This window comes from Biomphalaria glabrata, chromosome 5 (genome assembly GCF_947242115.1).
Source record: "Biomphalaria glabrata chromosome 5, xgBioGlab47.1, whole genome shotgun sequence".
NCBI lineage: Eukaryota > Metazoa > Mollusca > Gastropoda > Planorbidae > Biomphalaria > Biomphalaria glabrata.
The window spans coordinates 38,028,656-38,047,572 of NC_074715.1; the positions used below are offsets into that span (position 1 = coordinate 38,028,656).

An 18,917-nucleotide genomic window follows, 5' to 3' on the forward strand; every position below is an offset into this window, starting at 1 on the left:
ATGTAAAATGTAAAAGTGCTCAAAAAGAGGCAAAAGAAAAGAGACGCCCAGGATTCCTGTGATGAAGTAAGTAAAATCCTGAGGTGTCGGGAAAAAGATAAAGAAAAATAAAATAAAAGAACTGTCTGTATTTACTTAATCAAATCATCCACTGAAATCTATTCTTTGCAATGGGAACAGGGAGATCTTGTTAACATTTACAAGACATTGTTATAAGCTTTAACCAACGGACATGGAGAAAAAGAAGAGAAGCAATGTGCACAAATGTGGTGGCGATATAATGGAACCAAAAGCCAAACGCAAGAAAATGAATATAAATAGATGGACCGTAAAAACAATGTCAAGGTCGTTGTAGTGAAAGATCACTGTAACCATCTCAATGTTCAAAACTGTTTTGTGATATAGACGGAACAACTTTAATTAGGAAATACAAAGTACAGAACTATCCAATATATGCATGTACCTTACACCGGATGTAGCAAATGTTTCTCAGGTTAATTGTTTCATCTTGTAATACTGATGACCGAACATGTTCATCTCTAACACATAGACCTATGTTACATAAAGAAATGATGCACACACATGTCACTATACTTAATTGCTAATGAATGTCCCAATGAAAGCCAACTGGAAGTGCAGACTGCTCTCCCTTAGTAGATTGCACTTGGTTCAACTAAATAATTGTGAATGAATGTTTTTGTTCAGCCAGTCCGATGACTTGTAAAGAAACATGCCTGCATCGCTACTTTGTCAATGGGCGTGGACTAGAGTTATAGTCAAGAAATCAGTTTCTTGAGAAAGAAAACAAACAAAATATTAAGCGGAAATGCCAAGGGAATAAATCGATAGAAAATCGATAGGAATAAAAGACGTTTTCCTACTGGTAACGTACACAGGAGAAAAAACAACATCAACATTTGTATACTACTTTTTGATATCACTCTGGCGATGTCACTTGATGGAGTGACAGAACAAGCGCTGACATTCAGGTGTCAGAACATGGCATGAAAATGAGTGCTTGGGAAACAGATGTCATTACAATAGATCTATAGGGGAGAGAGGCAGAGAGAGAGAGAGAGAGAGAGGAGGGGAGGGGGAAGAGAGAATTAAGAGAAAAGGAGAGGAACAAGAGAAACAAAGAGAGAAAGAGAATGAGAGACACAGAGAGAGAGAGAGAGAGTATCAAGTGTATGTTAAGAGAACATAGACTATCTACCAGTAAAGTGAACTGGACATACTACAAAACAAGACACCAAACTATCTTGTACAGTCTTGAATACTTGTTATTGTTACATTTATTTAAACACTAAACATCGCAACTTCTGTAAATTCGTAAGTACCACAACAGAAACATGGTGTTACCAGAAGTGCATCAACAAAAGGGATGAGTACAAGTGAAGTAAACAAGAACGGACATATGGACATGTCCAGTTTCCAGGTTGATTTAGTTGGATGCTGAATTAGCTGACGTTGTTAATTAAGACACTTGACAAATACATTGAAACAGAAGAAAAAATGTGGCGCTTCGTTGAATATGGTTACAGATTGAGACCTGGAGGTTTCTAACAAAAAAATAATAATAATAATTTTTCTCTTCGTAAAGTCAGCAGAAGTGAGTAATGCTTAATGACGATATACGGGTCCCCACATCCTGGTTCCATACTGAAGAAACCATTAGGAGAGCGCATTGACAAAGAAAATAAGGGCTACTGACACGGGCTTGAAACGGGGGGGGGGGGGGCTGTTTATTTTCAATAGCAATACGTAATAAAGTACCATGTTATCTCAATCACAGCAGAGTTAGCAACATCCTTGAACAGGCTGAAACCCAGGTTGAATGTGACCTCTCTCTTCAACACAATCACACACACGTGTGTCCGATGATGACTGTATAAATATGGCGATAATAGCTGCCAACCTAATGTCACATTGAAATGTCAGACTGACAGTGAGGGGGCTGAGAACAGGTGTCCCCATCTTCTCCCCTTCCTTCTCGGCTTATTGTTTTATCAAATTCGCCCTTTTCCATTGCGTGGCGCCCCAACACACGAATATATTTCATTGCTAGCGTGTATTGGGAGCCCACTAATGTTATAGTTGCATGTCTTCATTTTGGATCTCTCATCTCAGTACATTAGTGCATTGACTAACATGCACGCTGGGACTTGTCGTATGAAGGTCCAATTAAAATATATTTAGGCAGAAGGACTAGATGGAACAGACAGACAGACAGACAGATAGATAGATAGATAGATAGATAGATAGATAGATAGATAGATAGATAGATAGATAGATAGATAGATAGATAGATAGAAAGATAGATAGATAGATAGATAATATCGAGAGAAATACTATTTTAAAAAAATTAAAGAGCAAATGGCCAACGATACAATAACTTATAATCTCTATTCAAATCCCTGCAAGGATCTGGTGGATAGACATTCTTCTTTGAGCCAAACACATTATCTTTCAACTTTTCATCAGCCCTCGCCTGTTTGTGGGGGAACACTTCCACTTGATGCAATAATGATGACTATAACGCACACAAAGAGATGCTAAGGGAGAATAGATAATCTTAGGAAACGAACCCACGCACGCATCATACCCCCCTCCTTCCCCCAAGCCGCTCCCCGCACCTCTTCTGCTGAAAACTCCCCTAACAATGTTCCGCACTGAAGGAGTCAGCAGTGTGAATGGGTTTATACAAACCTAGGGTTAGAGAGTCTGTGACGGAGAGAGGCCGGGCTATACGTCTAGTACAGAGTTAGGCAGCCAAGAAAAAGATGGCGGCAGTGGTGGAAAAAAAAAAGATTTTGTTTAAATGGAACATTTTTTTTCTTTCTTTTTGAAGTGGTACTAAGTTGTCAAAAACAATTTCCATTGAACTTATGCAGGCCGGAGAGATACAGAGAACTAGAGGAAAAGAAGAAAGAGACAGAAAAAAAAGGTCATTTTTATTTCCCAAACACAAGATTCAATGGACGTTCAAAGTGGAATATTTAAAGCAGGAAAATAGAAACATTTTCTCACGGGCTGTAAGATTTGAACAGAATGTAAAAGATGTTGATATAAAAAAATAGGTATCCCCAATCTCTCACCATGAATATGTTACAAAAACTTATCATACAAATTTAAAGAGAGTTATTTACTACACACTACACAGCTCACAAAAGAAACAGTCAATATCGCATTATGTTACTTATTAAGTTTTACTATGATAAGAATGCTACTTATACAGTCTACTGGTATTCAGAAGAAACCATGTCAATACAAACTCATTCCTTATGGTCGAGTGTCATACGCTATGGACTACCGTCAGAATAGTCCTGAGTTCGAACCTTCCACATTGCCATTTCGTCCTGAAGGAAGTTTAGTCTATGACGCAATAATCTTTATTTCTGCATTTCCAAAACGTATAAAAGAAACCTTTTCTTGGCCGAATACAACTTGATCTATGCGTACTAGAAAATTGTTATATGCATTTTTGTATAACCAAAAATATTAACATTATATTAAACTAAAGGTACAAACGTATAGTTTTAAATGTAAATAACACCTACGACATACTTATTCTTGAAACCCCTAACATAGATTTGAAAATAAGTTCTCTGCAAAAGTTGATCGCCAAACTATTGACTCATAGATCTAGTACTTGTAGAAACGAGTTCAAATTTAAACAAACTGCAAAGCACCTCTCCAGCCCACCCCACCTCGGCATCCACCCATTCATTGAAAATACTGTTCGGAAAACTCATTTAGAATTGGAAAATTGAGGAATGAATGCTAGCCAGTGAGAGACGAAGAACAGAGAGTAAGAGAGAGAGAGAGCAAAGAGTCTTTGGTTTGGTTCAAGAGTTTGTATCTGATGATCAGGGTCTTGTGATCATGGTGTGGTCCAGGGAGGGGCGAGAGAATGGAGAAACTGATGTCAGATGCTGAGTTTTGAGCTCTCAACCGTCGTCTCGGCCAACTGACGGTCGAATGGCGGCTGATAAGGAATAACTTTGATTTGAGTTGGACCCGACCCTTTACTTTCTTCTACCCTTGTTTCATCTGTCCTATCTCTTCGACTATCTCACTCTTTCACTCTGTCTGTCTGTCTGTCTGGCTGATTGAGTCATTTCACATACCTGCCCCGCCAACAGTTACAGACAAAACTATGAATGTATTTCTCCCGTCTCTTCCTCTCTGCCTAGATTGTTAGTTTGTTCTACTTGAAGTCATCTGTTAAGTAAACGTATGTACATCATACGTGTCTGATGTACTGGTCAATGGTCAGCCCTGTTTTTTTTTTTTATTGACCAGTCGTTGAGTCACGTGACGGGGAATGAAGTCGTAAAACAAAAGAATGAACTTCTGCTCTCATTTCATCTACAAGAAATAAAATCCGAAAGGAGGCATTGATGAAAGTTTGTTCATTTGTTTTTGCATTTAGAATCAAGACGGGCTGCGCCTTGTAGTTCGCTAGTATTCTAGAATCTAGATGTACATTTCACTAAAAACATCATTATGTTGTTGCATAATACTAGACAATGTTGTGTACAGAATAAAAGCAAGAAATGTGTCACGGATGAGAGGACTGAAGGTCAAAGTAAAAAAAGAAAAAAAAAAGGGGGGGGGGGATTACATATTCTTGTTTTCACAGCCAGAAATTAGTGGCAATTAAATTCTGTGCAGACTTGGACCTGAGCGTCAGAGACGTTTCCACTTGCAGGTAGTTTAATCCTGGCCTGGTATCTTCACTTTAACGAGTTGCAGACGTGGCCGAGACGACAAACATTTACACACACAGAGGCGGCACTTGAACTGAGACCAGAGACTTTAAATAAGATGTGTGTGTGTGTGTGCGTTAAACAGAATGTATCTAATTTTTCTTAATTGTTGCTGGTGGGACTAGAAATCATTAAGGATCATTTTGGGGTTCGTTATTGGTTGGAGGCCTCTCTGATAAGCACGAGAACTGCTGGGAGATGTGGCGTGTTCACACACACACAAAATGTCTTAATTTTACTTTCTCTCTTTTTCTGAATTTTCTCTCCTCTGTTGATATTAGAATCTGTCTCTCTGTCTCTCTCTCTCGCTCTCTCTCTTTCACTCTCTCTCTCCCTCTCTCTCTCTCCCTCTCTATCTCTCTCTCTCTGTCTGTCTCTCTCTCTGTCTCTCTCTCTTACTCTCTCTCACACTCTCTCTCTCACTCTCTCTCTCTCTCCCTCTCTCTCTCTCTCTGCCTCTCTCTCTCTCCCTCTCTCTCTCTCTCTCTCTCTCTGTCTGTCTGTCTCTCTCTCTGTCTCTCTCTCTCTTACTCTCTCTCTCCCTCTCTCTCTCTCTCTCCCTCTCTCTCTCTCTCTCTTTCTCCCTCTCTCTCTCTTTCTACCTATTGTCTAACACTGTGTTGCACTTTTTTAAAGTTTTCTTTTCCTCGTGTTTATGTCTTTCTCTTTAATCCTTTCGCTCTCTCTCTCTCTCTCTCCTCCTCTTTCTCTCAGTCTGTCTTTCTCGTTTTTCTTTCACTCACTTAACTCGCCCATTAGTATTGCATTCTCCTAAGTCGTCATGAGCTACTCACTCTGGTACAGTCCTAGCTGAAAGTACAATGCCTTAGTTTCTCTCTTTCCTTCTGTTTAATTAGCAGAGATACTTGGCGGGAGGGGGGGGGGGGAGGGGTTGAGTTCTTCAGGGTTGTCGGAATGATGGTGGGGTTGTCTATTAGTGCCTGCAGCAGAAGATTACACAAGGATTGAAGTGACTGTAAGAAAGTGGCATCATGATAGAGAGTAGGATTGTTTGGGGGTGGGGGAGCGGGAAGGTTGAACATGTTGGCCTGGGACATGTTTACCGGGTTAACTTATTTAAATAATGATATTTGTAATGATGACATCCCGAACATGTTCACGTCTGCTGGAATAATAACATCATTCTTAACCTTGTCTCGTGCGAGTTGACATTGCACATCTGAGGTTTCTGATCGTGACGTGCACAACTGAAGTCCCTGCTCGTGAAGTGCACAAGTGAAGTCCCTGCTCTTGAAGTGCACAACTAAAGTCCCTGCTCTTGAAGTGCACAACTAAAGTCCCTGCTCTTTTGAGTGCATAGAACATCTGAAGTCCCTGCTCTTAAAGTGCACAACTAAAGTCCCTGCTCTAAAAGTGCACATCATAGAAGACTTATTATTTACATGACAAACGAATTTCAGCAGCAACAGAATTAAAACCATGTACAATAGCAGCCACCACTACAGCAAGAAACATACAAAATAAAACAGAATAAATTATAGTTTAAGAAATCGATATCTTCTATAATTCAAAACGCCAGACGATGAAGGTTTAATTGAGAAAAAAAAAAGTGTGATGGGAGATAATTAAACATTCAGAAACATATTTTTAATGCTTATTTCCCGTTGTTGACATGTTAATACACACTTTCCCCAGAAAACAAAGGGAACTCCCCCCTCCCCCGCTTTCAGGCTTAATTTGGCACAATGTAATATGTTATCATATTATGTCATACTAACCCTGCCGCATAATTACCACATGACAATCAGATTTTCGAATAACAAATGGTTTAGCTAATGTCGACATGCACTTGGAAAGAACTGGATAGTTGAGACTAAGGTCGATACTTGAATTAATTTAGCAATGACATTGATAGGTCCTGAATCACAAAATTGTGTGTACTACTTCATATTGAAGTAGTTTTTCAATGACCCAATATCCCATTGTATGCCGGGGAGCTTTGAATTCCTATTTACGAAAATAAAATATTTAATCCTTCTAGTAGAAATAATAAATAGTTGGAACAACACAATTAACATACAATATAGCTTTAACAATAGATTCACAAAAGCAGACTTAGTATCAAGCTTGAAACTTATTGACTGACCCCGCTTATTGTCTTCCTTTGTATTTTTCACACTCTCTAAAATTAGATTCTCCAATAGACATGGAAGAACCAGAAGATTCCTGCGTATTATATTTCCCTTGGTTATTTTTAGTTATATTGGACTCTTACTGTTGTGTCTCGAAATGTTGTTTTACTTGTATGTGTAATGAAATCAACCTTCACTGTAACAGTCAGTCGAGTGTCTCATTCTCAAAGTGAAAACTTCATTAATATTAAGCTCAATTTGATTCTATAGTTACATAAACAATAGCCTACATTGAAAGGAACATTTGTGGCGGTTTTCATTTGACAAATCTGCCTGGTAAGCCGCCAATGTCAAGGACAATCAGTGAATGCTGCCCTAACATAAAAATATTCTTCATGCTTAAAAAAACAAAACAAAAGAAAAATGTTGTTATTGTCAATAATTGTAAATTTGTATGAAGCCTACTGACCAGTGGGACCAATGGATCTGTCATTCAATGTTCTTTTAACGAAGTATTTAAGTGTATGTCCAATTTGAATGGATTTTGTTCCTTTTTGTTAAAGATTGTGTGATCATTTCACAATTCGAAAACTAGTAAGCAATATGTAGATATAGGTCAGTGATCACGTGCGTTCAGTTCACTTTTATTTCCTTTTAAAACACTCCCCCCCCCCAACCTTTCTCCTTTTTAGTTCACTAAAATCGTTACAGTCTCAGCATACAATCAATTCTTTTTTTTTTTTTTTTTTTTTTAAAGGTGAGAAAAAAAATTGTGCCCAAGAAATTAGCCCCCAAGTCGTGTGTAGAGCAGGCCAAAAAAAAAAACAACAAAAAACCCAGCCTGTATGAGTCTGTCTAGAGTTCCGCTTAGAGTGTATCCAAGTGCACGATCCGGGACTAGAGAAGAGTTCAGAGAGTAGGGTCTTGATGGGGGAGACTAATGAAGGAGTAATTGTTTCGTGGAGTTTCAGTAAGAGAGAGACAGACAAGCATAAAAAAAACAAACTCAGAGATATAACAAATGTCCACGATATAAAGACACTAGTAGCAACGAGTTACGAAATTTTGTCCTATGTTCAAAGAAAAGCATCGAGCAGCATATTCAGAATAAGGTCGTATGGACAGAGGGAAAGACTGTTACGTAGGATACTGGAGTGAATGTGTTCGTACCTAAATACATCTCCAGAAATCGGCATGCTTCGTTTGGCTCAAGAATCAACTACAAGACAGACTTAAACTAGAGAAAACGTTTCCTGCTACACTACAGACTAAAACACAGACGACAATACAGAGTTCCAAAAGACCACCAAAAAAAACAGAATGAACCCAAATGCTGTAACGTTTTGTTAGAAAGGTCAAGTGAATAGTTCAAGGTCAGCCGGCAGACGTCAACCGAATTGTAAAAAAGAACAACGTGGCACTAGTCTGCACACGTCTGGAGTCAGCGCCATGCTTTGATGTGAGTAAGGGAGTATGAAGAACCGGAGGTGGGTGGGGTAAACAGGAGGCTAAGGAGACCAGAGACCCGCTTTGGTTTAGCTGTCATCGAAAGAGGAGGGGGTATGACTGTAGGAAAAAAAACACGTAAGATTTGAATCAACATTGTTTTCACGTTCAAACATTCCCTCCAGTTTAAAGACAACACACCAGACAACACACCAGATTTGATCTTTCAAACTCACCGACTCTTGGAACTGAATAACTAGACTATTTTGTACGTAAGTAGTGTATGCAAACAAAACAAAAAAAGAAGTACATATACTTGTATTAACATTGACGTATTTCTACCTATGCCAATTTCTATCAATGGTCATGTCTAAGTCTCAGTAAAAAGTCTTAATGATAAGAATAATTAACAAATACATCAATACTAAGTTTTTCATTAAAATAAATAAATAAAAAGAAGGCAAACAAATATGAGACAAAATGAAGTCAGTTAAGCGTCTCTAAGCGGAAGTGCATCATTCATTGCCACGGCAACGGTTGAAACAGGAAGTCAACAGAACCCACAAACCATAAGGCACACCACAACTACAGTATTGTGAAAAAAAGACATTTAGAGCTAGTAAAAAAAACGGTTGCTATGCATTGAATCTGGCAAGTTACAATCAACATAAAAGTTGTAGCAGTCTTAGACCAGAACTTTGTTTTCGTTGTGTTTGGAGAAATAAACAAACAGAATGTAAAAGAAACAAACCGAATGTAAAATAAACAAACAAAATGTAAAATAAACAAACAGAATGTAAAATAAACAAACAAAATGTAAAATAAACAAACAGAATGTAAAATAAACAAACAGAATGTAAAAGAAACAAACAGAATGAAAAATAAACAAACAAAATGTAAAATAAACAAACAGAATGTAAAAGAAACAAACAGAATGTAAAATAAACAAACAAAATGTAAAATAAACAAACAGAATGTCAAATAAACAAAGTTATTTATGCATTTTTTAAAAATTATCCACGTAAGTCTTATAGTTTCAATCTCCCCTTCTCTCTCTCTCTCTCTCTCACTAGCACGCATAATAGGATTGGGTGCTCCACCCCTCTTCCGCCTTATCCTCCCCTACACTTTGACACAGCAGACGACATTAAAAAAACGTATGAATGTCGTGATTATTATGATGTATAACAGGTGGGTGTCGTGGTCCAGGTACTTCTGTCTTCAATCTATTAACTTATACGGCCAGTCTATTAGTGACAGAGAAAGGGAGAGAGAGACAGAGACAGAGAAAGATGCAGAGAGAGAGAGAGAGAGAGAGAGAGAGAGAGGGAGAGAGAGGGAGGGAGGGAGGGGAAGTTAAAGAGAACGTGAGGGAAGGGAATGGAGGGAAAAAAAAGAGAAAAAAAGAGATATAAACAAGGGAGAAAACCCAAAGACATTGGATGTGGAATAGAAAATAATAATTTAAAAAGGACAAGGCGAGATAGAAGAGAGTGAGAGAGCGAATGAAAGAAAGAGAGAAAGAAAGAGACAGAGACAGAGAAGAGAAAAAAAAAAGAGTAGGGTAAAAATAGCAACCCGGAAACATCTTCTATATTAGCTTACACTTCCATGTCTAGAGTGCCATAGAACAGAAGCTCATAAACTATATCCATACAGTCCTACATGGAGTCAGACTAATTCACAGAATCATTCATAGAGTCAGGCTAATTCACACAGTCATACATGGAGTCAGGCTAATTCACACAGTCATACATGGAGTCAGGCTAATTCACAGAATCATTCATAAATATCGTGTGGTTAATTCATAGTCAAAAATACACGGACTCCAGTTAATCCTTTCAACTTAATAAAAGTGATAACTAATTCTAAAAAAAATTAAAAACATCATCCACTGATGTATTGATTTGATAAGTTTCCGAAACAAAGAGAACGAAGAAATATTACATATTAATCAAAGACCTGTAAGACTAGATCAAAGCAAACAGAATGGATAACAACAGACTGTCAGGATGGATTGGTTAGGAGTGGATATAGTGGGGTTATATATACACAGTGCTTTTTTTAAAAAAATCATAGGTGCCGGTACTCAGTGATGGATTACCTAACTGTTAACTACTAATAAATTAATAATAAACGTTAAATACAAGGAAAGTAATATTTTTTTCTCTACATTATAGGAAGAGAGAGACAGATAGATATTAGAGAGAGAGAGAGAGAGACAGAGAGACAGAGATAGATATTAGAGAGAGAGAGACAGAGATAGATATTAGAGAGAGACAGAGATAGATATTAGAGAGAGAGAGATGGACAGAGCTCTACATGCAGATGGACGCACAGGTGATTCAGATGGAAGAGTGTATCTGATTAAGAAAAGGGTTACCAATTATCTTTCGATACTGACTAATTTCCAGTTGGTAACACTACCAGCATTAGTCTGTATAACAAATAACATCAATAGATGATTTATAAAATGATAATTACTGAACAGCTGGAAGGTGTCCTATAAACATTCATTCTATTTGCAGCAATCTTTTATTATTTTTTAAAGTTGTTAGTATTTTTATATAACGTGATTCTTTTTTTTTTGTTCTGCAATTTATTTTATAATTACAGATAATGAAATAAAATAATATTCTAATTAATATGTAGACTCGTATTTTAGATGTCTGTAATGATGTTGAATAGCTTAAATGATTTTTATTAGCAATGAGCAAATATTGTGAGTGGGCATATCAATTACGCCTATATACTGGCTACCATGTTGTGATCGACTCAAAGAATCAGTGATTTAACAATTAAAAATGTGTACTAAAGAGAATGAATCAAATTTATTAATGGAAACAAAAAAAAAAACAATATATATAATATATATATATTAGTAACTCAGTCGCAAAGATTTTGTTGAACATTCTTCGTTTTAATCTGATGACTATTGCTTTATATTGTGACAATTATTTTTGATACTAATAATTGTTATTTTTGTGATGACGTTTTCTGAATATAGCAAATTTAATTAAATATGAAATGATTGATACAAGTCATCTCTCTCTCTTTCTCTCTCTTTCTCTCTTGTGCCTTGCTTCGTTCTCACATTTTTTTTTCTTAGCCTCGTTGAGTTCACTCGCAGCCCTACTCTCGTGTCGTTAACGAGGCATTGAAGATTAGAACTCCCTTTAAGATGGATGGAATGAGGTGGAGAAATAAAAAGTTACATCTTTAGCTTTTTTTTTAAAATTTTCCTTTGTTTTAGAAAAAGAATGGAAAAAGCTCAAAAGAAATGTAAGGAACGAAAGTGGACAGTAATTTAAACTCAATGTATTCCAATAACATGAGTATTTCTGTAGCGTCCTTCACGTTTTAATGTTAGGGAATAGAGTGACTTGTGTGCTGTGGAAATAAAGCAAGGAAAGAGTGAATGTTAAGGGTGTAGAAGTCTGTCACCAGTAGGGCAGCCAGAGCATCCAGATTGTTTCTTAAGTTAAGAGATTGTACTATAATCGAAATTAGATTCATTTAAATCGTTTTCCGAACAGCAAGGGGAACAATACATTTGAATTTTCTGGGCCATAGATAGTGAGAGAACAGAGATAGATTTCTTCTACCTTCTCACTTTGTGTGTATTTAGGGAGAGTACAGGTCCATGAGAGTACAGGTCCATGAGAGTATAGGTCCATGAGAGTATAGGTCCATGAGAGTACAGGTCCATGAGAGTACAGGTCCATGAGAGTATAGGTCCATGAGAGTATAGGTCCATGAGAGTAAAGGTCCATGAGAGTACAGGTCCATGAGAGTAAAGATCCATGAGAGTATAGGTCCATGAGAGTCCAAGGAAAAGTAAGAGAAAAAGGTTGGGGTTAAGGTTACTGCTTTTGTGTTATATTTAATATATGTAAAAATAAAAACTAGATTTTCAGTTTAGTTTTGAAACAAACTTTTGGAATCGATGTGTAAAAAAATATAACGTAAAGAATTTAGGACAACAGGACATTGAAACTTAAAGGAGTTAGGACAACAGGACATTGAAACTTAAAGGAGTTAAGACATTAGTTACTTACCACCAATCGTTTTTTTCGAAATCGTATTCATCCGCGACCACAGGTATAATCCACAGGTAGGACACCTGTATAATCCACAGGTAAGACACCCATCCGTGATAGACATGACGCCAGGATATCGTGCACGCCAGTGTGTCCGGTAATGTGAGGTCAAGGGTTAGGGCCTCTGATTGACCCTTGGCCCTTTTCGTGGCGAGCTGAACGACGAACCGAGGAGACTATTTAAAGCAGCTCAAACAGTTGACCGCCTTCAAGTTGTGACAACTGGTTGACGGACACTTGTCACTGCACTCTGTCACACCCTGCTTCGGCCATGACACGAGGGTGTTTGAATGGGACGTTTTTGTTGTTTACTTTTTAGTCGCTGTCCGGCAGTGGGGATAAGAAGTTAGCCGACCTTAACACATAGGATGATCACAGAACAACAAATCAATATGAACAAAATGTTGGCTTTGTATGAAAAACAGACTTTGATCAATATACAACGTGTCCTGGAATGCTATCCGGTCAAGTCTTCGGGGCCTCTACAAGAAAGGACAAACATATTTCCACAGAATAAAGAAATGAAATAAAATGACACTACAGGATCCTTGGAAACCACGGGAATCCACTTATCGACAATAAAAAGAATCAACAGATTTCTCTCCCTCTTTCAACGGTGTGCTACCTGTTTATCGCCCCTTAATAGATTTATAGCTCTACAATAGACCTACAAGCAAGGAATAGTTCAGTCCACTTTAAACCCCGTGTTCTAAAGATTGATATACAACAGATTGAACCGCTTGAGGACAGTAGCGTTAACACAACCACCCCACCCCCCTTCCTCCCCAAAATTCTCAATGCATTATGTGAACCCGAAGGTCTTGCCCGGAAACATTATTTCACACAATCCAGGCACCAGAAAGTTGAAATGATTAGTATTTACGTTTAAAAGAAACATTTGGCATTTACGGTGCTAGATAACAGTACAGTATAGTTGCTGATATTTTGTCTAATTACAACTGATTAAAAATTTAAATGATTAAGTTCTAACTAACTGATGGGAGTTTCCAACAAACATTAGACTTTCAATCTAACACCAAACAAACCAACCATTAGGCGAGGTGTACGCACACTTGTCAAACATTCTGCCACACAGGCTACTATTACCACTTGGCTACTTCATTGGATGGAGTCAGAAGTTAGATTTTTGACTGAAGTAATATTTTAAAATGTAATATTTAAAAAATATATATACACCTTTTTATTTGATATTATTTATAAAGAATACAAATCAAAATTAAAACTGATATCCCGAATCCCTAAGGAATTTTTTTGTTGTTTTTTTTTGCAACAAAAATCAATTACATTTATGAAAAACTGAAATCTTTCGTAATTGTTTTATTTTTTTCTGTATCCATTCTGGATATTATCCAGAGCATCAGATACTGGGGAACGCAGTTGTCGTGTACAAGGAAACGAAGAAGCAAAAAAAGAATAAAAATATCAGAAAACTGGTTTGTATGTAATTTGTCGGTTCGGGACCTCATTAAAATTGTTGACAGATGAAATAATGTCTGGCGATGTCAACTGTGACGTCAGACAAGAGTATTCTTGTTTGAAATAAAACATTCCGAACAGTAAGATTATTTCAAATGACAAGAAAACAACAAAACAGAATTTAAAATATTTAAGAAAACACATTTTAGTAGTGCGCCATTTTCCTTTTTAGCTCTATCTGGGAAAAGTAATGCCTTTGTGCTGTCCACACTGCACTCTAGTAGCCCAAGAGCCCCGCAACACTGAATGGTGTAAAATTTAACTAAAAATAGCCTTTAATTGTTTTTTCGGTGATATTTTGAATTACACAACAACAACAACAAATTAATAAAAATAGATGTAGATCTATATCAACATGAACAAGATGTCTTGACTATATATTTATTTTTATAACTAGACTCACAGATCTAGGTCTATATTAACATGAACAAGATGCCTAGACTATATATTTATTTTTATAACTAGACTATATCTAGGTCTATATCAGCATGAACAAGATGCCTAGACTATATATTTATTTTTATAACTAGACTCACAGATCTAGGTCTATATTAACATGAACAAGATGCCTAGACTATATATTTATTTTTATAACTAGACTCACAGATCTAGGTCTATATCAACATGAACAAGATGTCTAGACTATATATTTATTTTTATAACTAGACTCACAGATCTAGGTCTATATCAACATGAACAAGATGTCTAGACTATATATTTATTTTTATAACTAGACTCACAGATCTAGGTCTATATTAACATGAACAAGATGCCTAGACTATATATTTATTTTTATAACTAGACTATATCTAGGTCTATATCAGCATGAACAAGATGCCTAGACTATATATTTATTTTTATAACTAGACTCACAGATCTAGGTCTATATCAACATGAACAAGATGTCTAGACTATATATTTATTTTTATAACTAGACTCACAGATCTAGGTCTATATTAACATGAACAAGATGCCTAGACTATATATTTATTTTTATAACTAGACTATATCTAGGTCTATATTAACATGAACAAGATGCCTAGACTATATATTTATTTTTATAACTAGACTCACAGATCTAGGTCTATATCAACATGAACAAGATGTCTAGACTATATATTTATTTTTATAACTAGACTCACAGATCTAGGTCTATATTAACATGAACAAGATGCCTTGAAGAAGGTAACCTGGCAGCCTAGATCTAGTTCAAAAGTCACTAGTAAGTCAACATGTGTAAGTTTTAAATTTGAACTAAGGAAAGAAAGGGGTAGATATTCATTTATCTTAGTGTGTACTATATCCGTGTTTGACTTAACAATGCCACTGTCTCGTCCTCCGGAAACAAGGTTTGAAAAGTCAGTTATGTAGTAACAGACGTCAATAAATCTGCCGACACAGTTTTCTGTTCAACCATCTTTGGAAAGTAACTCCACTTGCTTGTCGTCAACTAGGGCTGACATTTTTATGATTTGTTTTTATTGTTGAGACCGAGTTTGGGTTTTAAACCTCATATCTACAGTGAGAGAACCTCTTTAAATGTTACACGCATTCTGAATACATTGGAATATTTAAAATCATGTTGACTAAATGGACGAATTGGGAAAATAACGCTCTAGAATTCAACTTTACAATTTTGTTTAGCAATAAGTCGATAGTTTGCAGTGTAAATAAATATTTAAACCAAGTGATTGTTGGTTCGAGAATGATGTAAAGCTACAGAGACAATAACAGGATCGAAAATCAATTTAAAAAGATAATTTTGATCGTGTTTTTCTTAATAATAATAATAATAATAATAATAATAATAATAATAATAATAATAATAATGATCCGTGAGGAAATTTGTTTTACAATTGTGCATTACAAAAAAACAGTACATGATTAGAGCAAACAATGTATACTATAGCTTACGAAACATAGGCCTATATTTATACCCCTGTTTCTTTTTAGCATTACATGCGAAATTTACATCAGTAAGTTACATTTCGTTCAACGATTTGCCAAAGAAACAAAAAAGATGTGTGTGTGTGTGTCTATTTGTTTTTTTGTGATCCGTGTCACGATGTAATTTATGTCTTTAAGGAAATTGTTCACGCCTAAACGTATATGACCTTTTCTTTGCAGACAACTAAAATAAATAACTATATTAAACAAAGTCACTTCATAAAGTATGAGAGTATCATTCACTACAGTGGCGTATTCACTAATGGGTTGTTACGTGCCTATCAATAACAAAATTCAATTCACAACGTCTATATACACTATTCGGTTATATTATATCCACTATCCAATTATAGGCCTACTGATGTCACAGTTCAGCTATGTCATATCCACCATTCAGTTCTATCTGTTCGTGAAATTCAAACACACAGATCTACTTTCTTGTTATAAAATCTCAACTGTAAAACCAAACAGAATTTAAACTAAACAAAAAAAAAAAGCCAATACTATAAACGATCATTGTAAAGATCTAAACCTTATATGCAACGCAATGATTCGAATTGAAAACGCAACCAGTTGCCAACTCTGAATTATGTAGACCTTAATAATAGAGATATCCACAAAAGCGGAAGTTATATATCCACCAAATATCCAACTGACCAATCCAGTGATCGGAAATCCAGACTCTTCTCCCACGTGGACACATAACGGTGAAATGAGCGCCCGTCTCAGAGTAATGTGATAATATTTCTATTATTGCACGAGTGAACAATCCGGTGGTAATTACCCGCTTGCAGGCGGCGCCCTCTCGCACTCTTTCCTGCCTCCTTCAAATTTTTTTCCTCGTTGCTCCGATCGGGACAGGTATGAATCTCCGACCCGCGCTGTTAAGAGAAGAGGCCCACCCATCCCTCTTTCTAGGCCCCCCTCTCCCCCGATTTTACCCCCGCTCCGTTTCACGAGTCGCACGAAAGTTAGCGGGGCAGCGACGTTTAGAAGACGTCACTCGCGAGGGGCCTTCCTTCTCTGCACGATACTTCCAGGGGCGAGAGTGCTATCTGAGCGGCACGAGCCAGAGGTGAAATACGATCAGCGAGCCCGACACCAGCTTACACTTGAACTAATACAACATCGCTGTAAGACGTGGCGTCACCTCTGAACCAACACAAGGACGTATTCTTATTTACACACAGCCTGTAACGTCCCGTCCATCAAAGATACTAGCCGATAGATTCAGCGTAAACAAGATGGGAGTGACTTCTGGTCAAATATTCCAGTACACCCACAAAATAATGGTGTGTAAACTGAAGGTTAATCCTAATTTAAATAATTAATTAGCATTAATGTCTAGGTGATGAAAAATAGCGAGTTATATAACACAGTTTACCACCCACAGGAAAAAGAATAAAACTTGGAGATTTGGACTAAAATGTTTCATGACGATAGCCACTTGTTACACTGGCCCAATAGCCAATTGTTACACTCGCTGCCGCCCCAATAGCCACTTGTTACACTGGCTGTCGCCCCAAAAGCCACTTGTTAAAATGACTGCCGCCCCAAAGACTGATCAGAACTACGATGACAGAATGATGTAGACCAGTGTTAACACTTTTTCCATAATGAAACACTTCGCATATTCTGAGTATTTAGCGAATCATTTTGCTTATTTTTTTAGAGAGATTAATTCAGCCTACTAGATAATTATTCCAGCAGTTCGTTGAACACCTATTCAGGCCTCGCGGAACACTAGGGTTCCGTGGAACACAGTTTGGGAAACACTGATGTAGAGTTTGGTAGAGGCAACACTCAGCGAAAGTTCAGAAGAGATTTGAATGGAAAAAACGAACAGAGACCATGGCTCTTTATTTGCTGTAGCACCACATGGAGAGTTGGATGGATGGAAATTAAGTGCTTAAAGCAGTTCATTATATTTGTAATTAATTCTCAAAGAACATCCATGTACAAAATAATTGGTAGTGTTTAAATCTATATTATAAAGTAGAATGTGAGGGGTATGTATGTATGTATGTATGTATGTATGTATGTATGTATGTATGTATGTTACTTATAAACATCAAAACCGCTTGACCAATCTTGATAAAACTAGGCAGGAATGTTCCTTGGGTACCAACTTAGACCTTAGTGAATGTATTGTAGCCCTAAAACAAATGTAAGACCCTCAAAAAAAATAAAGTTGTCCGACTCTATTACAGCTATAGTATTTTATGGATCTAGGCCATGTCTACAATGTTGACATTAGAAAAGATAGAAAGGATTTAGACCTAGATCTAATTTTAAGAAATACACTTTGCGCAGATAGTTTTTTACTTTGACACATGAAAAGACAAAAGAAGATCCTTTGATTTCATTATATAATAAAATTAACCTTCAATTTTGTGTTTCAAAAGCATTTTTTACATTAATCAGTTCCTTATATCTGTGACTACAGATTTCCTGACGAACATTCTTTCATTAGACAATACCGTAATGAATCGCGTACTAAATATTAATTCGTTTAATTGTTTACTTTATAATCCCATCCCTAGATCTAAAACAACAATTCAACTCTAAGATGATAAAACTTCTCTTTGCAAGATTTATACTTTAACACATTAACATATTAATTATTGTCCATTCATTTCATATTTTAATCAAATTAACATTCAAATTTGGTTTTCTACAGCATTTTTAATACATTCGTTCGCTGTTTGCTAAAGCTGCGAAGTCGAGTTGAGATAGGCCTAGATCTATATTCATTCATGAATCGCGTACTAAAAATTATTTCGTTTAATTGTTCACTTTATAATCCCATTCATTTGACAAAGCTATCGCTCTTTTCGTTTTTAATAGATATGAATGTATCGGCTTCGGGTAATCCCATTTTCACAAAACTAATTTTATTTTCGTAGCGAAAGAGAAAAAACTTGAAAGAATCATTAGTTAAGTTTAACATACATCTAAATCCAATCCACTATATTAGTAAACACAAACTTAGACACGCAGGCCGCGGGTAATGTCTGGCGAACATCCTTTCATTAGACATTACCAAATGGTTACACATTAAC

General features: G+C 36.5%; 1 protein-coding gene across 9 annotated transcripts in view; it reads right to left on the minus strand.

Annotated features, from left to right (window-relative positions):
• Positions 1–18,917, minus strand: part of LOC106059290 (inactive tyrosine-protein kinase transmembrane receptor ROR1-like) — a 348,350-nt gene that overhangs the window by 101,315 nt on the left and 228,118 nt on the right. Inside the window, exons 1-2 of one of the 9 annotated variants that reach the window (XM_056029421.1) lie at positions 16,640–16,717; positions 12,370–12,893 (exon numbers count right to left, since the gene is read on the minus strand). The exons of 4 other annotated variants lie outside the window; for them this stretch is intronic. The gene's annotated coding sequence lies outside the window, so the exon portion shown is untranslated. Of the gene's footprint in view, positions 1–12,369; positions 12,894–16,214; positions 16,351–16,387; positions 16,718–18,917 lie in introns of those variants that run through there. 4 more of the 9 variants (XM_056029419.1, XM_056029420.1, XM_056029418.1 and 1 more) reach the window with 4 other exon arrangements.